Source organism: Peromyscus leucopus, chromosome 1, assembly GCF_004664715.2.
Source record: "Peromyscus leucopus breed LL Stock chromosome 1, UCI_PerLeu_2.1, whole genome shotgun sequence".
Lineage (NCBI taxonomy): Eukaryota > Metazoa > Chordata > Mammalia > Rodentia > Cricetidae > Peromyscus > Peromyscus leucopus.
Genome location: NC_051063.1, coordinates 36,339,017 through 36,363,466, shown reverse-complemented (window position 1 = coordinate 36,363,466; position 24,450 = coordinate 36,339,017).

Here is a 24,450-nt window from a genome sequence, read left to right as displayed (position 1 = left end):
ACAGTGGTCAATGTACCAGTCATTTCCTTCTCACACAGCCTGCTCTGACCTCAAGACCCCTGTCGCTGCTTACGTTCCTCCTCAGCCCACTGCAAACACCATGCCCTGTGAATGGTGGGGCACAATGACCTCAGACAAGAAATCTGTCCCTGCAAGTCAGCAACTTCTTTCCTTCTATATCCCAACAATTCCAAGGAAGACCTGATCCAATTTTCAGAGCTTCCATGAAAGGAAGCTCACCTTTTCTGACAGCTCTTTTTAATCTAGGAACCCAATAAAACTTGTAGCAATCACTCCATCGATTGCCACATTGTCTCCATACTCCATCAGAAGGAATAAAAAATATCTGGATTAAAATTGCCATCTCTCTTTCTTGGTGAAGGCCATTATTTTGCTCCTATTCTAGGTTCCCACACTTCTAGTCTGTCATCCCATCTATATGTTACTCCATCCACAGTCTTCAGCCAATACCCCTTAGGGTCTCAAGTTTTATACAATGCCCTTGGAATAGCCTCAGAAACTGAATTATTCATCATGGTCAATTTGAGTCTAGTGTGTTGATACGCATCATACCATGTGATATAGTTGACCACACATTTGGTACAGTTTATCCAAGCTTGAAAAGCTTCCCCAGGATTCAGGTTCTTTCCAATGAACTGCATAACTGCCTTAACCCCAGCCTGGGTGATTATCTCTGTATTATTTCCTGTGAAATTTACTTCACTCCTTTCCTGTATCACAGAAATCACCATTGATCTAGGAACACAGAACTTGAAGATCAGAGAGAAAAAAAAAAAGATACAAAAAAAATATAGAGAACATACATGCATCATAAAGCATGCTTAGACACATAGGCATTTCTGCCTAGAAGCATGTAAGCAGAAATCTGTTAGCATAATCTAAAATCTTATTAATAAAATAAACTGAGCCAGTTATGTGAATACTGGAAGTCAGAGAGACAGAAAAACAAGCTATTTCACTCACATTCCTCAGCTGGTCCTATTTTCAGATGGAACTTCTGTGTCTCATCCATGGCTCTCAGCTGAACTGTGCTGCTCGAAAGCCTGAAGCTTAACAGCACATGCTTAACAGCAATGCTCTAGTTTCTGGTCCTCACGCCTTATATATCTTCTTCTTTCTACACATCTGGATTAAAGGCTGCTTCTGGATTAAAGTGTGTACCATGCTTGCTATTTCCAATGTGGCTGAACTCACAGAATCAGGGTTTCTATCTCTGGATTAGGTGTAAGTGCCACATTTCTAGCTTTGTATTTGTGCTGTTGTTCTTGAGATAAATTTATTAGAGTACACAATATTGGGAACAATACCACAATCTGGAGAGCCAGAGGTTGATGGTCCACAATCTCGGGTCCCCTTTTTTCCAATCTCTGCTGGCAGCAAATCGGCCATCTTATATACCATCCCTGGAAAAAAATAAATAAATAAAAAATTATAATAGGGTGACCTACTTTTGGAGCTAATGATACAAATACATTTATTATTATTTAAAATGATTAAATTCAGGGTGAGAAAGGAAGAATAAAAGAGAATAAAAGGAAAAAATGTCTGACTATATCCTTATCAGTGATATGTCTGAGAGTATAGACTCTCCCCTTTCATCTGAGAGTCTGAGGTGAACTGAGATGTCCTCTGACAGGAAGAAGTTGATTAAAAGAGAATGAGACTTCCTTCTAGAACTCAGACCACAGAGTATCAGTTTAGCAATAAACCAATTTTATGTGTGTTATCGGTATTTTAAGGTGTGTGTGTGTGTGTGTGTGTGTGTGTGTGTGTGTTTGTGTGTGTGTGTGTACATGTGTGTAGGTATGGGTTTAAAACAACCAAACCAATACTTTCTTCTTCCCATAGAAAGAAATGGACTGTAGATCATGTGTTTGTAGGCCATGTCTCTGCTGGGAGGACATCACAGAGCTTTTCTCATTTTGTACAATTAAGAGACATAATTACAAGTACTGGGGGGAGTTACAACAAAGGACTCTCATGCAATGTAAATAAATGTTTAACCACTATGACCACATACATCATCAGGCCGCTAGGAGCACTCCTCACTTTACCTAAGTTCTGTTGTCATCCTTAGAGGCAGCTCCTGTAACCACTGTGATGAAATGACAGTCAACAGAGATGTTAAGGCTCATGTAACTATGATTCAGTAAGAGTATAGCAACATTACCTCACCATATTCCCTTTTCATGAAGATCTTTGGTCTACTGTAACCAATAAATGAATGGATAGAATCACCAGAAGCCTCTCAGCAGGAAAAAGCTGCCATATTTTAAATCATTGGCTATACATGACCTATATTGAGGATCTAACTGATACCAGGTCAGCCAATCTACAACAATGAAGGACCACTGAATCTCAGGCACTCCAGGGTGTCTAATAAGGTCTTATTTAGGGCTATATAAATAATCAGCTTTCTTAGTCTTGTTTTTCATTTCTTTCCCATAGGAGATGATTAAAAGACTACTATCAAGCCAATTCCCCAAATACAAATCCATCATCTGTTTGTCTCTTGGAGAATCCAACTTGCTATTGTAACCAGATATTTTCTTTCAAAACAAGGATATTTTAGTGTGTTCTTTATGTTTCTAGAAAAGCAAACTTAAATTACTCCTGTTTGTAGAAGAAAGGAACACATGGTAAGCTTAAGTTATCATACCCAAAGTAGGAAAAAAATAGTTAAGGCTACATTTCTAACATGCCTACCCAGAATGTAATGAACCTTTTGTCTTTGAAAACAACCTAAATCCCTTTATTTGTAATTTTTTTTTCATCTTTTAAATGTGAACATGTATAGGTAGCCATGTTGTTGAGACTTCCTAGTTATAGCCCTGAAGAACTGAACAAGGATAATACCAACAGATATTAACATGGAAAGGAATATTTTCACAGAACCCCAGCCACAAACGAAGGAGAGAGGGCAAGAAAGGAATTCTGAGAGTGGGAGAATTAATCACCCCCAGCATATAGCATAATTGTTTATCTAATACAAAGTAATCAGCCTTGAAATCATATACATACAAGTAACATTATATAGATTGAACAGCTTTATTTGTATAGTTAGGGAGAAAGGATAAAATGGAAATGATACAATTATATTTTCATTTCAAAAACTAAAAAGAAAAAAAAAAACAAAGTAAACATTTCCATTATGAAATTTTAAGTGATGAGCCACGTGAACTAAACTGAAAGGTAACTGAGCTAGCATTCACAACTGGGGAAAATATCACACAGAGTTTTATTTCAACAAATGTGTCCATCATTGCTTGGGATATGATAAATGATGATACTGGTGCTAACAGTAAAATATTCCAGCAATTCTTCCCTTCCTACCTCCACCCCAGTCAGATTTTGGAGAAAGCTACCCTAAATATGGTACTTGAAGAGAGGGTCTGAGACACAGAACACTGGGCTCAGGCCATGAGAACAGGCCCTCATTTTGCCTTATCCAAGTCTACCTATCTTTACGTTTTAAATGAGTTTTATTTCTTTTCTTAGATGGTTGATTTGAAGATTAAAAAGAGACTCTGAAGACAATATTGGCAGTCATTTCTCAGATTGTTCATCCTATGTTTTAAGATATCGGACATGCATCTACTGAGTGTACCAGGCTCTGCTTACTCTTCATGGGAGGCCACACCTTGATGGAGGAGGAAATGGGGGGTGGCCTAGAGGGGGGAGAAGCTGGAGGGACAGGAGGAGGGAGGAGAGGGGGATCTGTGGTTGGTATGTAAAATGAGTAAAAAATCTTTAATAACAAATAGTTTGAAAAATAGATAAAAAGATAGCATATTTCACTGGCTTGGAACTCAGAGTAAGGCAGATCAGTTGGTCAGTGAGCCTCAGTGAGCCAACTATTCTTGCTTTTTGAGATCTTAGATTATAAGCAAACATAATGGTATTCAATGTTTTAAAAAATTATTTGTTGTTCTGGAGATGGAACTCAGGATTGTGGAAGATATCTCCACAGCGCCTCTCTCCTCTCTCCTCTCTCCTCTCTCCTCTCTGTTATTAGGGCATTATTTGTATCTGGGAATTTTTCCCAAATCAGATAAGAAAAACAAGAAAGAACAGGACACAGTTGTAGATAACATATTTTTCTGTTACTGATCAAGATATTTTCATTACACCAGCCTCAGTTTCCATATATTTGAAATAAAGATAATACTAGAGGCTATATCATATTATGTTATTACTAAATTAAATTAGCTGTTATAGACATGCTCTAAGAAAGAATACATTTCCTAAATCAGATATGTTAATATGCATCAGCTGGTAGAATGAAAGGAACTTAGGTGACAAGATCTCATGATTAGAGGAAGTCTGAAACTTCTACTCTATTTTTTTTTTTGCAAGGTTAAACCCAAAGGAGTAGCAGCCTTTGCTAATAGCCCTAGCATGCTATTATGCTCATGTGGAAGAGAAGTGGATATCAGTCCGTTCTGCATTTGCAACCCAGATATGGTAGCTCTGTAGGGACTGTGGCACAGGAGTTACCCTCATTCTCAGGTTCTGGTCTACCCTAGTTCCAGGTGTTCACTCTATCACTCTCTAGATAAATGTAGTCCTAAGAATTTGTAGACAATGCATGGACTTCAGATTTCAATAGTCTACATGGATGTGCATCAGAAATTTCCGATATCAGTACATCTCATGTGTGGAAGATGTTGTTATTGGATTTGTAACTATGTTTTGCCTTCCTCTGTTGAGTTTTAAGAACTCATTATTTAGAGATCAGGGCTGAAGAGGAGAGTGGAGACTCTCCAGCTCAGCATTCTTTGAGTTTTCTTTGTATATTTTCATGCTGTAATGACTTATTCCATCTTTGCACTATAATTAGTTCTGCTAAGATACAGGATGACACTTATATTCTTGGATGATTATGAAGAAATTACTTAAATATCAACTCATTTTTCCTAATATCGATTTCTTCCTTAGCATCAAAGACACCATGGTGAAGACATTAGTATGAGCATATCCTAGTAACCATGCTAAATTCTTTTTTTTTCTTTTCTTTCTTTTTTTTTTGAGACAGTGTTTCTCTCTGTAGTTTTGGTGCATGTCCTGGATTTCGCTCTGTAGACCAGGTTGACCTCGAACTCACAGATATCTGCCTGGCTCTGCCTCCCTAATGGGATTAAAAGTGTGAGCCACCACTGCCTGCCCAGCTAAATTCTTATTGGATGCCTGAGTATGCCAAGGTATGACTGTCTGCTGTGGCTATGAACACAAAGCAAAAAAGAATGAGATTTTCCCTGAGAATTTGAAAGGAAGATTCATATCTAGATCTATCCTGGACTTCTTGTCCTCAACCTATTTCCTTCTCTCATGACAAGCTGTGTTTAAGATCATGGACATATTTCAATGCCTTGATAGTAGTCCTTTGTTCAACAAAGGGGTTGTACAAGTATGTGGAACCATGGAGCTAGCCTGACCTAGCTGCTTTGAGAGGCATGCATCATAGGTTTTACAGGTTAGAGTCCGTGGTTCCTGAAGTAAAATATGCCTTCCAGTTCCTAATAGATGAACGCACTTCCTTAGGTAGTGAAGCTTTCAAACTGTTTTGTGCTTCTGTGTATGTTCCCTCAGAAGTCAAGGAAATATGGAAGCTGAACAGGACAATTGGTCTTAGACATTAATTTTGTGTACCCTGTATAGCTTGCAAACTTCATTGTATCCTGGAAACTACAACTATATTGATCCTGGCAATTGCCATTATGTTCTCTTTCTGACAAAGCTACAAAAAGTCTGATTGCTCTCAATAAAATTGCTGCGGCTTCAGTTTTGCTGTGGATCCTCCAACTGACCTAATTTAATTCATCAAGGCCATTTCAGGTGACCTTGGTCTGATAATAAGTATAGGCATTTACATACAATATTTACTATGCTGATTCTGATATCCTTTAGCAGTTCAGAAAATATTAAAGATTAAGTAAACACTGATTTTTCTCCTAGCTCTCCATCTAAAAAGTTTCTATCAATCTCCATTAAGTTAATTGCTTTTGTATACCTTTCATGCCTCCTTCTGGAACTTATGCAAATATAATCATATATTAATACAAATTTAGTATTTTCTTCTGTTTTTCACAAAAGCTAAAATATTGTTCACATTGACTCTACCATTGTTTTGTTTTTATATTTGCCTATTTAGAAAAAAAATATCTGTTAGTAAGGACTGTTTTAGAATTTGAGAAAAATATGTGAGATATAGTGACCTGTCACATAGCACATATTCAGGATACTACATTATTAATATCCTCTCTTAGTATGGTGTGTTTGTTGCCATTAATGAACTGAGGTTGATACATCATGATTAACTAATTTCCACAGTATATTTCCACTTAGTTTTCCCAATGCTTTTTTCCTTGCTCTCAACAAGGTCTCCACATCACAAGTAGTTGATATGTTTTTTTAGGCTACTGTTTAATTTGTTTCTCTTTAATTTTTTGGAACACTTTGAAGATACTATTATATAATATTGTCCAAACATTTTTCTAAAATATCTGTAAGTGGTATTTGCTTTTTTTCTTTTTCTGAGTTGTATGAGTTTAAGGGAGTGGTAATACAAATGTAACATGCACTTTCATCCCGTGATTTCTCCCTGCAGATGTTGATTGTAATCACCCAACTGAGGCAGTAAAAATTACTCATTGTCCTCTGTCTTATACTATTTGGAAGACATTTGCCTTATATTCAGTCTCTTAGATGAAGGAAATATGCCTTCCCTTTAAAGGGTGGTCATACAAAATATATGGAAAGCTCCTGCTTGGAAAATATGTATCTTCCCAATATGTGTGCTCAATCCTACATTCATGTTAGTATGGATATTGCATTGCATTTGATTAGTGGATTGTAATCAACATTTACTCTCAGCCCCATTGTTTCAGTTTTATTCAATGGGAACTCCTTCCCATATGTTGTGTGTGTGTGTGTGTGTGTGTGTGTGTGTGTGTGTGTATGTGTGTATGTGTTTGTATGTGTGTATGTGTGTTTGCTTCTTGGTTCACAGCACATCTCTATCTAATATGGACGGAAAGATAGGTTGTGAGAATTGTTCCCTTCTTCCCATCAAATGGGTTCTGGTAATCACTACTGAATGTCGGTTTTCGGGCTTGGCAGCAAATAATTTTATACACTGAGCCATCCCACTGACATTTGCTTGTCATTTATAAAACTGTTGTGGAATAATCCTTTTGTACACTGTAAAGATTTGTCACTGGAATTGGTTTAATAAAATGCTGATTGGCCCGTACTCAGACAGGAGGTCTAGGTGGGGAAATCAAACTAAGAAGAATGGGAAGGAGAAGAATAGAGTCAGGGGACACCAACCAGATGCAGAGGAAGCAGGAAATGAACATGCCCTGCTAGTAAATATACTGCCACATGACAGAGTATAAATAAGGGAGATGGGTTAACTTAAAATGTAAGAGCTCATTAGTAATAAGCATGAGCTATTGGCTGAGCATTAATAAATAAGTCTATAATTAATTAATAAGCAGCTGCTGGGTATTTGGGAACAGGTGGTCCAGACAGAAAGTCTGTTTACATATGACATTCCAATATGGGGCTGAAATTTCCACATAAAACCTGACAAAGCTTAAGAAGGTGTTCTAGACACACAAAAGTTGTGTCAAGCTTGGCTTCTTCATAGCTGTCTTTTATTGGGTAAATTCTGTTTTCTGACTTTGAGCAGAGGCATGGCTCTTTTAAGAGATAGTTTTCAGGCTCAGAGCTAGTAGCAAAAATGGGTGGCACATTTAAGAAGCCCTGCTGCCAAATATTTTTATGGTGTTTATGAGCAGCCAGTGGCATGCTACTATGTGGCAGCATGGCCATAGAAACTTCCCAGAATTGGGGCAGTAAACATGGCTCCCAGAGCTGGAGATAAATGTGCCTCTACCATGAGACCTGACACTTAGGGAACCAAGGGGGAGGAGCCAACACCATCAAGCCATGATCTAAGTTACATAGCAGTTGTTTTTTTTTTTTCTGATGCAGACAGAAGAGGTTACAGATACACAGTAAAGACAGATTAGATAGAAAAAAAACTTTAAAGGTGTAGCAGTGTGTTTAAAAATATATATAAGCTTGGGAGAGGAAGGAAAAAGGATAGAAAAGTCCTTAAAATACAGTAATAAAAATGTATATAATAAGCCACATAAACATGAAAAATACAGAATCTGGATACTGCATATTATTGTGCTGTCTTTAAATTTTTTGACTGCAAATGAACAAATGATAACTGCCAAGAGACATTTCATTATGAAAGCTGGTAGATTAAACCAACCTATATACTTTTAAAATATCTTAACTTCAAAATTTAAGTCAAAAGATATGTTACTTTGGGAAAGAGTATCTATTTTTATTTTCATAGGAAATGAGAAGCTATGAATTCATGCTGGGTTAAGAAAAATCAGGTTTTCTCAAGGAAGACAACCTAAAAAATCTCCAATAGGAACAGAGGGCCCAGATGATCCCAAGTTCCTCTGTTGCAGTTTTTCTGAGTTATACATCTAGAACAGCTTCAAGGATACTGGTTGAGATGATCCAGTCTCCCAGAATACTCCAGTCAGGACTTGACTATGATCCTAATTTTTTTCAGGGTTCTCCAAAGATTACCAGCATCCCCAATCAATGGAAAGTAGTCTAGAGAAATTTGCCCACATTCCCAAAAATAAATTATGAAATGTTTGTCATCATTTAGGGGGGTTGGTTACAAGTTGCCATGGATAATCCTCAAGAAAAAAAGATAACAAAGTAGATTAGACTCAGGGATCTTTTTCTGAAAATAAAAAGGGAGGATATAAAGATGATAAGATAAAACGGTAGATTATTGAATCTACTTGAATTCAAAAATAACAACTATTAATCTTACATATTTTACATTGGTATGAATTTTGGCTTATTGATACAAATTTAAAGTTAATTTTGTTATGCTGTATGTATATTTCTACTCTTGTTGGGGCATTATGTTTACTCAGCTCACTTAAAATGTAATATATAATTGAAATATAGATTAATAATCATCAATAATAGCAAACTTATAGTGATATTAAGTATGTTTTCAATGTCATATATATATTTATGTATGTATTTCAGATAGATTGGCAATCTTCAAACACTTCAAAGACATACAGAATATGGCATAAAGAATGTTTTAAGAACTTAGACATTTCTCAACAGTGAGAAACATCTGCTTCTGGCAGCACCAAGTACTTCAAAGAGGATGATAGGCATCAAAAAATCTCCATATGGATTTTGTATTGTTTATGGTAAAAGCTAGCCATGTGGGCAAAGAAACTGGCCTTGCCTCAATTGCTGAAATTTACTGTCCAAACTGAACCAGCAAAGTACAAGAAAAGCAACTGCCAATTTTTTCCAAGACAAGGTAGGGAGTCCTTCATAATTCCCTGCTTCACAAGAAAGTCTGTCAGATATTCTAGGTATGTAGGCCAAAGATGGATGCCCTAATGTTGCAGAGGAACTTTCGGGACTGTCCAGACAGTCTGATGTACCTGTCATTAGGTAACATTTCATCCTCTGGAGTCTTTGATAGACTTGAAGATTAGATAGTCATAACTATAATTTATGTTAGTTATGTAAAAGGGTAAATTAGTTATAAAACTTTGGACTCACCAAGATAGGATGGATAATCAAATGTTTTCTCCGACGTTGTCAAATAAAAGTAGACTGAATATTGTAACTTGATTTCTTACTTGATAACTGTTTTTTTTTGTTGTTGTTGTTGTATGTAATCTTAATATGTTAAAGTTAAAATTTTCCTTTTAACTTAGACAGAAAGGGAGAAATGCTATGGAATAATCCTTTAGTACACTGTAAAGATTGTCATTGGAATTGGTTTAATAAAATGCCGATTGGCCAGTACCCAAGTAGGAAGTATAGGTAGGGCATTGAAACTAAGAATGATGGGAAGGAGAAGCATGGAGTCAGGAGTCACCAGCCAGATGCAAAGGGAGCAGGAGATGAACATGCCGTGCCAATAAAGGTACCAATCATATGGCAGAGTGTAAATAAGGAATATGGATTAACTTAAAATGTAAGAGATAGTAATAAACCTAAACTATGAGTTGAGCATTTATAATTCATATTCAGCCTCTGAGTAAGTTATTTGAGACCAGGTAGTCATGCCTGGAAATGTCCATTAACATGAAACAGATTTATACTGTATATTTCATATATGAATCATAATTTGTTCACATAATTTTCTATTAATATTGAATCAGTTATTTTTTTCTTATGAAAATTTTTACAGCTAAAAACTTGCTATAAGTGTTGTGATTATGGTCATCTCACAGATACAGGTTTCTACAATATATTTATGATTTATGAAAAATATTGACATTATCAGCATCGTGAGACAAGTAACACCCATCCATGTAAAGTGGCAGAAATAACATGCATTAAATGAAATATATTTTCATCATTCTAGATAGCAAAACAAAATAACACAAAAAAATTTTGTAAAGCTTTTTCTCAACTCTAAGTATGAAAATGGCTATATTTTAAGTTTTTTTTTTTTTTAGAAATTAAGGATCTTCAATAAAACAAGTGACAGCTCATGCTGGTGAGGATATGGAGTAAGGGGAACACTTATATATTGCTGGTAGGATGAAAACTTGTACAGCCACTAAGGATATCAGTATGGCAGTTCCTCAGGAAAATGAGAAAAGTTCTATCTTAAAATCTAGCTATACCATTTTGGGCATATAATCAAAGGATGATTTATCCTACAACAGAAACTTCTCATCAATCATGTTCATTATTATTATATTCAATACAATTAGAAACATTCTATGTGTGCCTGAAAAGAAGAATGAATAAAGAAAATGTGGTGTATTTATATAATGCTGTAATACTCAGGTGTTAAAAAAGTGAAATTCAAATGTAAATGACTAGAACTAGAAAATATTCTGAGTGAAGTAACTTTAACTCAGAAAGGCAAATATTGTATGTATTTGCTTATATGTGGATAATTACTGTCAATGATAATAAGTCACAGTCGATTAAACCACAGATATTAAATATAGATTAAGGAAGTTAGGATGGGGCATCCAGATCTCCCTAGGAAAGGGAAATAGAATGGAAAGTTTTGCATGAGTGAGGGGGAATGGAATTCGAAGATCAAGTGGAGAAGGTGAGGAAAGAGGGGATAAAGGATGGAATATAGGGAGACACAGCCAAAACTAGGGGTAATTTGAGGGGTACAATGGAAACCTAATACAGTAGAAGCTTCCGAAATACATACATATATGAGGGCAATCTAAATGAAGCCATTAAATAATAAGGGAGACAGAATCACAACTGGCTATCTCTTGTCACCATATTAAGTTTCCAGTACTGGGATTGGTTTATATCTAATTGAATTGTTGGACAAGGAGTCCCGTGGGAATTCACAAACCAGGCTATTGCCAAAACCATAGGTTGCTCTCCACAAATTGAGAGCAAGGTCTCATTGCATGAGAAAACACCTACACAACCCATCAAACATGGAGAAACAAAGCTGATGCTTACATAGAGCTTTCACTTCTAAGTTCTAGCATCTTTCATACTGGAAGATGCTATACATATTACCGAAATAGAAACATAACCAGCAATCCAGCCACAAACGTTTTGATCTATAATGGTGTACTAAAAGATATACTAGTGAATAGTGGCCAAAGTTTGTGGGAGTAACACACCTGTATCTGATTTGACTTAAGGCATACTCACTGAGATAAAACCTATACCTGATACTTCTGGGATGACCAAGATCCTAAGCCCAGAAACTAGAGGGACCTAGGGTAAAACAAGATACTACTGTTCTGATCAAGGATCATAGCAGTAAAATGAATCTTTTATAACATTCTGCTATATATATGTATATAGATCAGTGCCTTGCTCAGCCACCATCAGAGAAGTTTTCTACTGAAGCAGATGGCAAGAAATGCAGAGACCAAGGCTAGGCATCATTCACACAATGAGAGAGAAAAATGGAAAAAAGAAGAACAGAGGGTAATTTGACTTCCATGATAAAAAATTTAAATATTAAATTTAACAGCTGAACAGCTGAGACACATTAACTTAATGTTTATTTTTCAAAGCTATTAAGATCTACATTTTCATTAATATTTTCAAAGAGAGGAGTAAAATTTTAAGGGTGTTGAAAATACAATGTGAAATAAAACCTCTTTGTTTGCAAAAAAATAATAACATAGAAGACGGTCAAGCAATAAGACGGAATCTTTTGGGCATATACTTGCTTACACTCTGAATTAAAGAATAGCAGTCATTTAGATATAAAAGTAAGGAAGTTAAGTATCTTCTTAAACATTTTATTTTCACAGGCTCCATCATCTCTGACTAGCATACCTCCACATTTAGTTATCAGTGAAAGTCCCTTGACTGCAATCCAAGGCCATTCACTATCAGATAATTATTAACACTTCAAGTACTTATATGCCAACAGACATTAGTCTTGTTAATCATTTTATATTATTTGTGTATTTCTAAATGACTGCCCTTTCCCTACCAAGTAGACTAATCTCTATATTCATTCTCACAATTACATTAATTTTTTAATAATTTCATATCTATTTTCTATACTTTAATGCAATTTTTGTCATAATGTAAACAGTTTCTAACTCTAAACCACATGCTTCTTATCACCTGCTGTATGCTAATTTACTTTTTTCTATAATTTTTATACTAAAATTGGCTGTGTTTTTTTTTAATTACTACACCCACCCCCTTCCTCTTGAATGGAAGATGTTCTAGAGTAAATTTATCACATATCTCTAAAAGTAAGCAGCACTGAGTGCCATACATGCATGGACTTTGTTCTTCTAGGTTCTGACCCTTCTCTCTTCATCACAGTTCACAGTGACTGTTGCAGCCACAGCTCCTGAACAACCTCGTGGTTGTTGCTTCATTTTTTTCTCTTTCTTTCTTTTTATTTTTTCTTCTTGTAATATCTTCAAGTTGCCTTCAACTTTCTATGAAACCAAATGTGCTTTATTTAATCTATTTATTTTTCCTTCCAAAATTTATATCAAGAATTAGTGTCTTAACATGACCTGTGGTAATGGACATCCTATAATTCTCCTTTAAAAGTATTGTTTCATTTTGTGTTATTTTTTGACATTTGTACTGTACCTCCAATGATTTCCATGACATCATGCTGGCATAGAATAATCAGTCTTGCCAAGCAGACATCTTTGTACTCATATTTGAGATTAAACAGTAATCTCAACATATACAGTTCCCAAATTCAGATGGCAAACTGAGGGATAATTTCATATTTCTCTTCACACATCTTGATGTGGGATAACTTTGGAAAGCAAGATTTAAATCTTACTCTGTTGAGCACAGAGGTTGCCAATTAAATAGGCCAACTAAATTTTAGATGTGGCTTCTATGCTACAAGCGATGTGATGTTTCATCATAAAAATAGATCTTATCATAGCATAACCTTTGTGTGGTACCAGAAAATCCATGCCAAAATTACTACAGAGTTTTAAAGATCCATTGATATAATAGTCTGTTTTACACAAGAAATAGACTTTATCCTTTTATCCTCTATCTGTTCAAGTATCTATCTAAAAGGATTATTCCTGAATAAAATTTAACCCTAAACTAGGTTAAATGTATGCAGAGCAGCTGATTCCATAATCTGTATGTACCAGGTATTTCTGGTCTGGAATCACTAGATATATTAAACAACTCCTTGAGTTCCTAAGGGCAACAATTACAAGAACCCAAGTAGTTTTAAGTAAACCTAAGAAATGCATCCAGTTTTACTTAAAGACAAACAGGCAAGCACATGAACACACAAACCAAGGTGCTTGCTACTAGCATGAATAAATATGGGGAATGCATTTTAGACAAGTGTTCTGCGGCTGACGTATTGGAGAAATTATTTTGGCCACTCCACGTAGTTAAAAGGATATTTATTTAATGGCGTAACTCACAAATTAAGTAATGGGTAGGTCGCAGGGTCTGGGGAAGGTGTAACGCAATCCAGCGGTGTTCTCCAGAGCTCTGCACAACCCACCTTCACCGTTCAGCGTCCCGGCACAGAGAGAGCGCACAGAGAGAGCGCTGGCCCATCCAGCTCTCAGGTCTCCAGGCGCCTCCCCTCGCCCCGCCTCGTAGGCGTGACAGTTGCCAGAGTCTCAATGGGGTTGGAACTTCCAGATCCAAGCTGGAATGGCTACCCACTACAGGGGTGACCTTCAATACTCTCTGTCCCATTCCAAAGAAATGAAATAAGCAGATTCTGGCTTAGCCCTCTGCTGTCTTCCCTCCTCTAAGCCCCTTCAGCCCCCTAACCTGTCCTCATGTCCTCATTGATATATTTGCTGTGGTCATTGTTAATCTCCAAGGGCCTGGAGGACATTTTCCATTGAAAGAGTGTTCAAGAGACACTTGAGTTATAGCAGTTTACAAATATTTTATATCTTCTCTTGATTTAGACATCTGCACCTTGATAAAAATCCTTTCTCTTTCACAGGATTCAAATTAGAACCATGCAAGTTCTTTCATTAAGTGATTAAAAACAGTTCTTTTCTCACATTGATGTATTATGTAGATGGCATAGGCTAATTTTCCTTGAAACATATGCTTCTAGGAATAGACTTTGACTTCAAGGAGGGTGACAAAAACATTGTTAGAGGAACTTGCTCCTGTGTTTCTTTCCCTCTGAGTCTTTCGACTTTCAGGAAGTGTTTCACATTCCTGTGTTTACTTTCCTGCTGTGGGATGTTCTGTATGGCAAATGTATTGCTCTGATTGGTTAGTAAATAAAACACTGATTGGCCAGTAGTCAGGCAGGAGGAAGTGTAGGCAGGACAAGGAGGAGAATTCTGGGAAGTGGAAGGCTGGGTCAGAGACACTGCCAGCCACCACCATGACAAGCCGCATGTGAAGATGCGGTAAGCCATGAGCCACATGGCAAGGTATAGATTATTAGAATGGGTTAATTTAAGATATGAGAACAGTTAGCAAGAAGCCTGCCACGGCCATACAGTTTGTAAGCAATATAAGCCTCTGTGTTTACTTGGTTGGGTCTGAGTGGCTGTGGAACTGGCAGGTGAGAGTGATTTGTCCTGACTGTGGGTCAGGCAGGAAAACTGTAGCTACACTTTCCTGATAGATTTTTCTTGCCTCCAACTACAAATCAATAGTATTATATCAGATTGACTTCCCTAATGTAAAAATATACAAAAAGTCTCTTTTGAACACATGTTCATCCCTTTCCCCTTCTCTCTTTATTACTTTAGAACCGAGAGTGTCAGATTATTCATTGGTTCACAGCCATTAACACAACAATGATCAAACAGAAAGACTATGGGCATAAACCTGACAAGAGTGAGAAAAGTGATGACTCTTGGAACCCATTTTCAATATAATAATATTCTAGAATGTGGCAAGTTTTTGACCTTAAGCAAGGGGAAGTTGATGGCTTTAATAAACTTTTCTTTATAAACTGTTTTTCTTTCTGCTCCCAAACTGCTGACTTTTTAAATCCTGACTTCTTCTCTGGTTGCTTCAAAAGCATAGTTTTATTTCAAAACATGTTTCACTTCAATAATGCTTGGTTAATTGTATGAGTATCACCGTTAGTGGTAAACGGAAGGTATTCCTTGACAGGATAAGTAATAGTTCAGGAATGTCTATTTGTTCTCTCCCCTCAAACACCTTAAGTATGCAAAAATATTTTGGTTTGAATTATTTAAAAAGGACTCAGTAATAACAAAATCTTACTTTCAGAGGTCCTAAGTTAAGGTATTTCTGATTATTATCGATATACAGGTAAGTTCAAAGACCAATATTAGTAGGCATTAGTGGTAAACTCTTAGCTTGATTACTAATTTCCTGCATTCAACACACTTCTCATTGTTTTAGTTTGGTTGATAATTGTAACAATCTGGCAAATTTATAGGGAGGGATAAAATAGGTGCATGAAAAAAATTTATATAGATCTTGAAACAAATTGAGTAGTCACTTGGCTATCAATGATAGTAAATCTGTGTGTTCTTCTCTCATAGTTACTATCATAGCTGAGGAAAATAGGGTAAAGTCTATTCTTGACTGAGATGAAGACAGTACCCAGGGAAAAAAGGAAGCCTTCGAGTAGGTAGGATATAGGCCCCCCTGACTATCTTGAACAATTTTCATTCTGATCAATCTGATTTATGATCCACTCTGAAATACTTTTGTTGTTTCATATAATATCTGAGGAATATATTTGAATACTAATTACCCTTCCTGAATATACTTAGTGACTTGTCCAACCCAATTTTTCCAGGGTCAGGATTCATTAAAAAAAAAAAAAAAAAAAAAAAAAAAGACTTTGTACAATATCTTCTCATATTTTCGTGTGTTGTTTTCCACAGCGGTTATAGAAACTCTGAAGGTAGTCCATAGCATTTTTCTTAGATTAAAAAGCAGAGCTGAACATTCTGTAACTTAGTAAACAAAAACCTGATGATATTACCTCAAGGCATTATTTTTCCCTAAAATTGTATTATATTATGCTCAGCAACCAAAGCTGAGATCAAGATCCAGAACAGGAGAGTAGATCAGAGTCCAGAGTAAGAATTTAGCAATTTGGGAGTATTGACATGTCAACTAACATAATGGCTCTCTTCACCTATGATAGCTCCAAAGTGAATCCATGGCCACCTCTCTGGTGAATATCTCACAGAGGCATATTCTAATCCTAATTCCTTCACTTTTTAATGTAGAATGCCCATTTTACAAAGAAGTTTACATCTATATCAGCATACCTGATTTCAATAGCCATGAATTTCTTTTTCATTTTTCTGTTAGTGTAATAAAAAACATATTGCATGCAAGTTACTTTATTTTTTTCACAGATTCAATTTTTTAATATCATCTATATAATGTATTTTTTACAGGGAACATAGTATTTAAACTTAAATTTAAAATTAACTGAACAGACTTGTATATTAACAGATAAATTATATAGACTTTTCAATTAGTAGGAAGACATTTGCCTCTGCCTCTAATTTTCTTCTACAGATTAATGGTAGTTTTAAATTTGAAGTTCAGTAATATCTACACCTACATTGTCTGTTGGGCAGTCATCACTCCCATCTGTTAACAGCATGCTTTATCTTCAAAAGACTCAAATTTGAGACCTGTAACATGAATTTCAAAACAGTCTTATTAATAAAAACCCAAAGAGAGATATTGGGGTGAAAACTGAAAGATCAGAGAGAGAGAACAAGCCAGCCACATTCTTACCTCTATGGAATCCACAGCCTCAAGAGAGTGAGTTCCTGTTTCCTTACTCCTTATATACCTTTCTCTGCCCTGACATCAATTCCTGGGATTAAAGGCATGTGTGCTTCAAAGTACTGGGATTAAAGGTGTGTGCCACCACTGCTTGGCTCTGTTTCCAATTTCAATCTCTTGAAATCACAGAGATCCAGACAGATTTCTGACTCCCAAGTGATAGGATTAAGTGTGTGTGCCACCACTGTCTGGCCTCTATGTCTAATCTAGTGGCTGGCTCTGTCCTTTGATCCTCAGATAAGTTTATTAGGGTACACTTTGTTGATGTAACCAACCATCTTAATAAATAAGAAACACAGAACCAATGTAAAAGAGAAAGCCAAGAGGTCAGAGCTCAGAGCTAAAATCTCACCCTTCCTCCTGCGGTGGTCCTAGCTTCCCGAAAGAGAGCTATTTCCCTGTGTGTAAGTAGTTTCATAGTCTTTTGTTCTGCCTTCTCATTGGTTGTAAACCCAAACATGTGACTGCCTCGTCACTGTCTGTATGTACAGCCCCCCTGGTCTTAAAGGCATATGTCTCCAATGCTGGCTGTATCCCTAAACACACAGAGATCTACGAGATTAAAGGCGTGCGCCACCACTGCCACACTCTTTCTATGGCTCTAATAGCTCTGACCCCCGGGCAACTTTATTTATTAACATACAATCAAAATCACATTTCAGTACAATTAGAATACTGCCACATTTCTCCTTTTCTATTTTAATAAAAAGAAAAAAAGCAAAAGGTTATAACTAACATAAGAAAAACTATTTACAAAAGTACAATAACTATATACAATATATACAAGTAATAAATACCTAAACAGATATTTGACAAATCAGAGAAAATAATTCCATTATCTATCCTATTTTGGTAAATCCAAGATGTATCTAATGCACTTTCTATCCTAACTAATTTTCAACTATAACTAACTAATCTTCAACCATAACTAACTAATCTTCAACTCCCTCAGAGACCCAAGAAGGACATAATATTAGCTAACAAAAATAAAAACAGGAAGTGCATGCAAACAACTTCCAAAAAATTTGTGAGTTGACAGAAACAGCCAGCTGCCTGGACAGTCACCTGAGGTTTCCGCAGTGTTGGGGCATCATCTTCAGCCTATAGGCTTAGTGTATCTGACAGACTCATTTGTGATGTAGGATGTACACAAGGTCAACAGTTCAACCTCACATTGGGTGAGAGCAGAGCATGTACCAGAAACACTTGAATTCCACTAGTGTCCTGTCATGATTCAGGATTTTAAATTCTGGAAATTGTTGACAGTTTTTGAATTCAGCAGTCCATTCTTCTTGGCTGTGTATATATGGCTTCATCTCAGCATCCCCTTCTCCACATCCCTTTATTAAATGCCAGTCTACTTTCGAGAGGCATGAGCTTTCAGCTGCTGTTCCATTGCACAACAGAAGCCATCGGCCCTCTGCCTGTTAAGCTGCCTTCGAAGAATAGGGCACTGTACCTTTTCCGGATTGCGAAGGCCACTTCAGGGATGGGGCCATATTGTCCTGGCCTCAGAAGATGCCTTTTGATAAAGCCATAACCACACTTGTTTTGGCAAGAAAGAGTAGTCCTTTGTTTTGTGTTCTGTCTGTCCATTTTGTCCTATTGATTTGAGGATACTTTGTTGTCCAATGACTAACTTTTGCCACAAGGAAAGTTGACTCCATATGCAGTTTCTTCAATGCCCATATTTTCTCTGAAGTAGATTGGTACTGCCAGGAGCCGACATATCTCAAAAAAGAAAAAATTTTCTAAGTTATTAAAACATTTTAAATGCCATATTCTGTAGATCTCTAAAGGGTTTGAAGATGACCTGTCTAAAGCATCTCTGCTCAATTTTTAAAACATATCTAATATGACTACAAGTTCTATTGTAATGTCTAACTACTAACTTTCATTACTTTATATCCTAATAGTTGGTAATAATAACATTCAAGGATCAGAAAATTGCATTACATTGTTAAATGAATAGTATAAATACAATTAGAAATATACATATAGCATTTTCTAACAATATCAATTTCAAATTTGTATACAATATAAAACAATCCAATCCAATGTAAAGTATTTAAAACTAGTAATTGTCTTTCTCTTTTCTTTCTTTCTTTTTTTAAAACAAGAACCTTAAATCTAATCTCCTTTGCTTAGCCTTTTTCCTAACCCTTGACAACAACTTGTAACCACTCCCCCTAAACAATGAAACCCATTAAAAAAGACCAAAAACCCATTAAAAAGACCAAAAAAACCACCCGCCCCACACCACCTCTTTGGGAATGTGGGCGTCCTATTCTTAAAATTGCTTCCTGCTGGGTATGGGCAAAGTTTTCTTTCTTTTTTTTTTTTTTTTTTTTTTTTTTTTTTGGTTTTTCGAGACAGGGTTTCTCTGTGTAGCTTTGCGCCTTTTCCTGGAACTCACTTGGTAGCCCAGGCTGGCCTCGAACTCACAGAGATCCACCTGGCTCTGCCTCCCGAGTGCTGGGATTAAAGGCGTGCGCCACCACCGCCCGGCGGGCAAAGTTTTCTTTACCATGAAAGAAAATTTTAGGTTAGTTGTCAAATTCTAGGGAAGGTAACTATATCCTTCATTATCCAGTCTGTGTATAATGCCAAAGTTCAGGGTTTATCTCAAGTCCTTATTCAAGTAGTCTTTGAGAATGTATCATCTCAGTTAGTCATCTCAAAATTGTTCTGAGCACCTTGTAGTTCAAAGCTGATCTGTAGATGATGCTTGTCAGCTTAGTGATATTGTTATTGTCCACGTGGAATTGTTGTTGTTGTGGGGCCCCATCTTCTTTCTGGAGAGTTCAATTGATGTTAGGCCTGGCCGTGATTTCCTGCAGAAAACTGATAAGAGACTCGAACACAAAGACATATATATGCAGCTAATTGAAGCCTTTTTTTCTAGAATTAGTTAGTACTCTATATGACCATTCATATCTTAACAAAATTTAAAATGTATCTATATATCTATATATGTTAATCTTGTAAATTTTGATATAAAATTCATACTTTAAGAAAAGTTTAAAGAATCAGAATAGAATCAAAGAGTTGAGATTAGTAATAAAATAGTCCCTTAATTAATTTGGCTTTTGTCCTGTCCCATAGCAGAAGATGGCTCTTTTATTCTGGCATGATACAGGGAGTTTGCATTTTCCTTTTAACAACATGCTTGACTTTAAAGAAGGAGAGAGCCATTCTCCAACTCCAAAGTCAGCTTTAAATTTTAATTGAACTGGGACTATTAGAAGACCAATAGTGTTAAATCTTTAGAGAAAAGCAGAAACAAACATTTAGGAAGACTTTTTTTTTTTTTAGATAATATAAAACCATATGCCATTTCACTCTGTTTCTTGGGATAGATGATTTGTCCCTTTTCTTCAGTTGTCTCATTTGTCCAGTGTTCTTCAGATTCCTTAACCATCATTCTCCTAAAAGACAAAAACAAAAACCTTTCCCCAAGACTAATTTTGGGGATGTTCCTTTTTGGCAAGTTATTATCTGATTAAATGAAAAGGCATGTGTTACTGATACAAGTTAGTTTAAATTGGATGCTCATGCAGGTTGATGAACTATCACCTCCTCTAAATAAGAGGTTTCTCTTGTTCAAATCAAACCTTTATCAATTTTGATGGTACCCACAGCTTATCTTCTCCTGTAGAAACAAAATCAAAACCTCGTCCCCAACGTAATACATACCCTGCTTTTCATTCTGAGGTCAGCACATCTTTAAAGTATATAGGATGATTTAATTCTGTAGTTTTTTCTATTATCCAGTGTCTCTCTGCAGCTATTGTTCCTTTCTCATTGGCATTGAGAAAATTCAAAGTTAATAGAGCATTATGCAGTCTATTTCTGGGGGGTTTTGTTACCACTTTCTGTTTATTTAGCATATCCTTTAGAGTTCTGTTTGATCTTTCTATAACTGCTTGACCTGTAGGATTATGTGGTATACCTGTAATATGCTTTAAATTATAATAAGCAAAAAACTGTTTCATTCTAACAGAAACATATGATGGAGCATTGTCAGTTTTGATTTGTGCAGGTATACCCATGATGGCCATAACTTCTAGCAAATGAGTGATTACAGAATCAGCTTTTTCAGAACTCAAAGCAGTTGCCCATTGAAATCCTGAATAAGTATCGATGGTGTGGTATACATATTTGAATTTTCCAAATTCTGCCAAGTGAAACATATCCATCTGCCAGATTTCATTCCTCTGAGTACCCTTTGGGTTACATCCTGTTGGTAATAGTGTTTGATTGTAGAAGGAACAAGTAGGACATTTCTTTACTATTTCTTTGGCTTATTGCCAGGTTATGGAAAAATCCTTTTTTAAACCTTTACTATTGACATGATGTTTTTTATGAAATTCTGAGGCCTCCAACACATTTCCTATCAATAATTTATCAATCTCATCATTGCCTTGTGCTAGAGGGCCTGGCAGACCAGTATGGGATCGAATGTGAGTTATATATAAAGGATGACTCCTTTTCCTATGGCTCTAATAGCTCTGACCCCCGGGCCACTTTATTTATTAACATACAATCAAAATCACATTTCAGTACAATTAGAATACCACCACAAAACTTCCCCTTTTTTGTCTAAAATAATAAAAGAATATTATAACTAATATAAGAAAAACTATATACAATAAGTTTATGTAATATATACAGTCAATAATTACATTAACAATGTCCAGTCTATAAATATTTGACAAATTCAGACAAAAACTCCATTATTTATCCTATTGTGGTGAGTCCAAAATGTTGTACTGAATTCACTTTCTATCTTAACTTGTATTACCAACCAAAAACAATCTTTTGATATCTTTTAAACTTATACACTTTACACATTGTTAGTGAGTTTCTCTTCTCAATTTTTTAACAAGGAAAACTATAACTATCTAATCTTCAACTCCCTCAGATACATGAGATGGAAATAATATTAACTGAGTAAGGAGGAAGTGCAAACAAGCAACTTTCGAAAAATGTAAGAAATGACAGAAGCAGCTGTCTGCCAGGACAGTCACCCGATGTTCCTCAGCAATGTTGGGGCATCCATTTTTGGCCTCCAGGCCTAGCATATCTGACAGACTCATATGTGATGCAGAATTTTCTAAAGGGCCTTCCTACCTGGTCTTGGCAAAGTTTGGCAGTCCCTTCTTTTATGAATTGCTTGTCCAGTTTGGACAGCATACTGTCAGCAGTCCAGGTAAGGGCAGTTTTTTGCCCAGTGGCTAACTTTCCACAAAGCAGTTTCTTTGATGCCCACCATCTTATCTGAAATAGATTGCTGCTGCTAGGAGCAGACATGTATCATTGTCATAAAAGAGAAAAATTTGTTGCTGTGGATATCACTCTATATAAATAAAACACTGATGGCCAGTGACCAGGCAGGAAGTATAGGCGGGACAAAGAGAGAGGAGAATTGGGGAAACAGGAAGAAGGAGGAGAGACACTGCAGCCACCACCAGGACAAACAGAATGTAAAGACGCCGGTAAGCCACAAGCCACATGGCGAGGTATAGATTTATAGAAATGGGTTAATTTAAGATAAAAGAACAGTTAGCAAGAAGCCTGCCACGGCCATACAGTTTATAAGTGATATAAGCGTCTGAGTGATTATTTTATAAGTGGATTGTGGGACTGCAGGGCTTGGAGAACCTGGAGAGAAGCCCTCCAGCAACAAATGGCGCCCAACGGCTCGAGTTTCCACCTTAAACCTGAGAATATTTAATAACCAATTCTAGACAGAGCCAAAACCAGGTTCCTGCTTCATGTCTCATACAGGCAGCTAGACACCGCAAAACGCGGGTTTGAACACTGGCGGGTTCCTGGCGTGTGCGTTTGACCGGCAGTATGGCGGGAATGAGGCGTCTGCCAGCGGCACATTACACTGTGTGGTAGATTTCGTCTTTACTATTATTATTTTAAAAAAAAGAGGTTTCTGGGCTACACCCTGCTTTGATAAGAATCATAGACCCACTATTTCTGAGAATTGATGGCTCCCAGAGCTGGCGGAAAACGTACCACCGCCATGTTGGGAAGCTGAAGTGGGCAGAGCCAGCAGCCACAGCGCCGTTTCAGGCTTAAAAGGCTACAGTTTAAATCAATAAGTTCGCAATAAGACTGATTCAGATGAAATAGTTTATAATGCATGTAAAAATGTACATAGGCTTAAAAGAAAAAAATATATACCGTTATATAAACAAATAGTATCTAAAAATAAATTGTTTAAAAAAAAACAGTGAAGGTAATAAGCCACATAAAGATGGCTATCACACATAAAATCTGGATTATGTTGTCATTGATATTCGTAACTAAAGAAAAACATTTAATTGTAAAAGCTGTTCACTTACGCCAAAATGTAAATTTTAAAGGTACCTTGACTTCAAAATTTGGATATAAGGATATGTTACTTTGGAAAAGAGGTTCTGCTTTTGTTTCCACAGAAAGCCAGAGGCTGTGGATTTGTTCCAGATTAAGATACATCAGGTTTCACCAGCCAAGACCCCCTGAAAGGTCTCCGATGACACCATGGCCCAGATGATCCAACATCCAGAGCGGTTTCAAGGCAACTGGTTCACACAATACAGCCTCACGGACTACCCCATAGGCCTAAAATTTTCTTTGCGTCCCCATAAGATACAGTGCCCCCCTCCAGCAGGAAGTAGTAAGAGATGCTATGCCCAATTTCCCAAATATACCAAGCTGGCTTTAGAGGTGGAATTGGCTCACTCCCCCTCTAAACCCAGACATATTGCTTTAAAAAAAAATGGTTAAGAGATTCTTGTGTCCCAAATCAGAAGAGCCCTCTGGTGTGGGACAGAGAAAAACCAATATTTTTATTTAAAACAGGTTGATTATAAATGTGATCTCTTTCTAAAAAAGAAAAGGGGATATGATATATAGGAGGATATGGAGATGAAAAGATAAAAGGGTAGATTAATGAAACTACTTTTAAAGAACAACTTGTTTAAAATGTTTTACATTGGTATAGATTTTAGTTTATGTTTAAAATGTTTTACATTGGTATAAATTTTAGTTTTTTGATACAAGCTTGGGGTTGGTTTTGTTATACTGTATATATATATATATATATATATATAT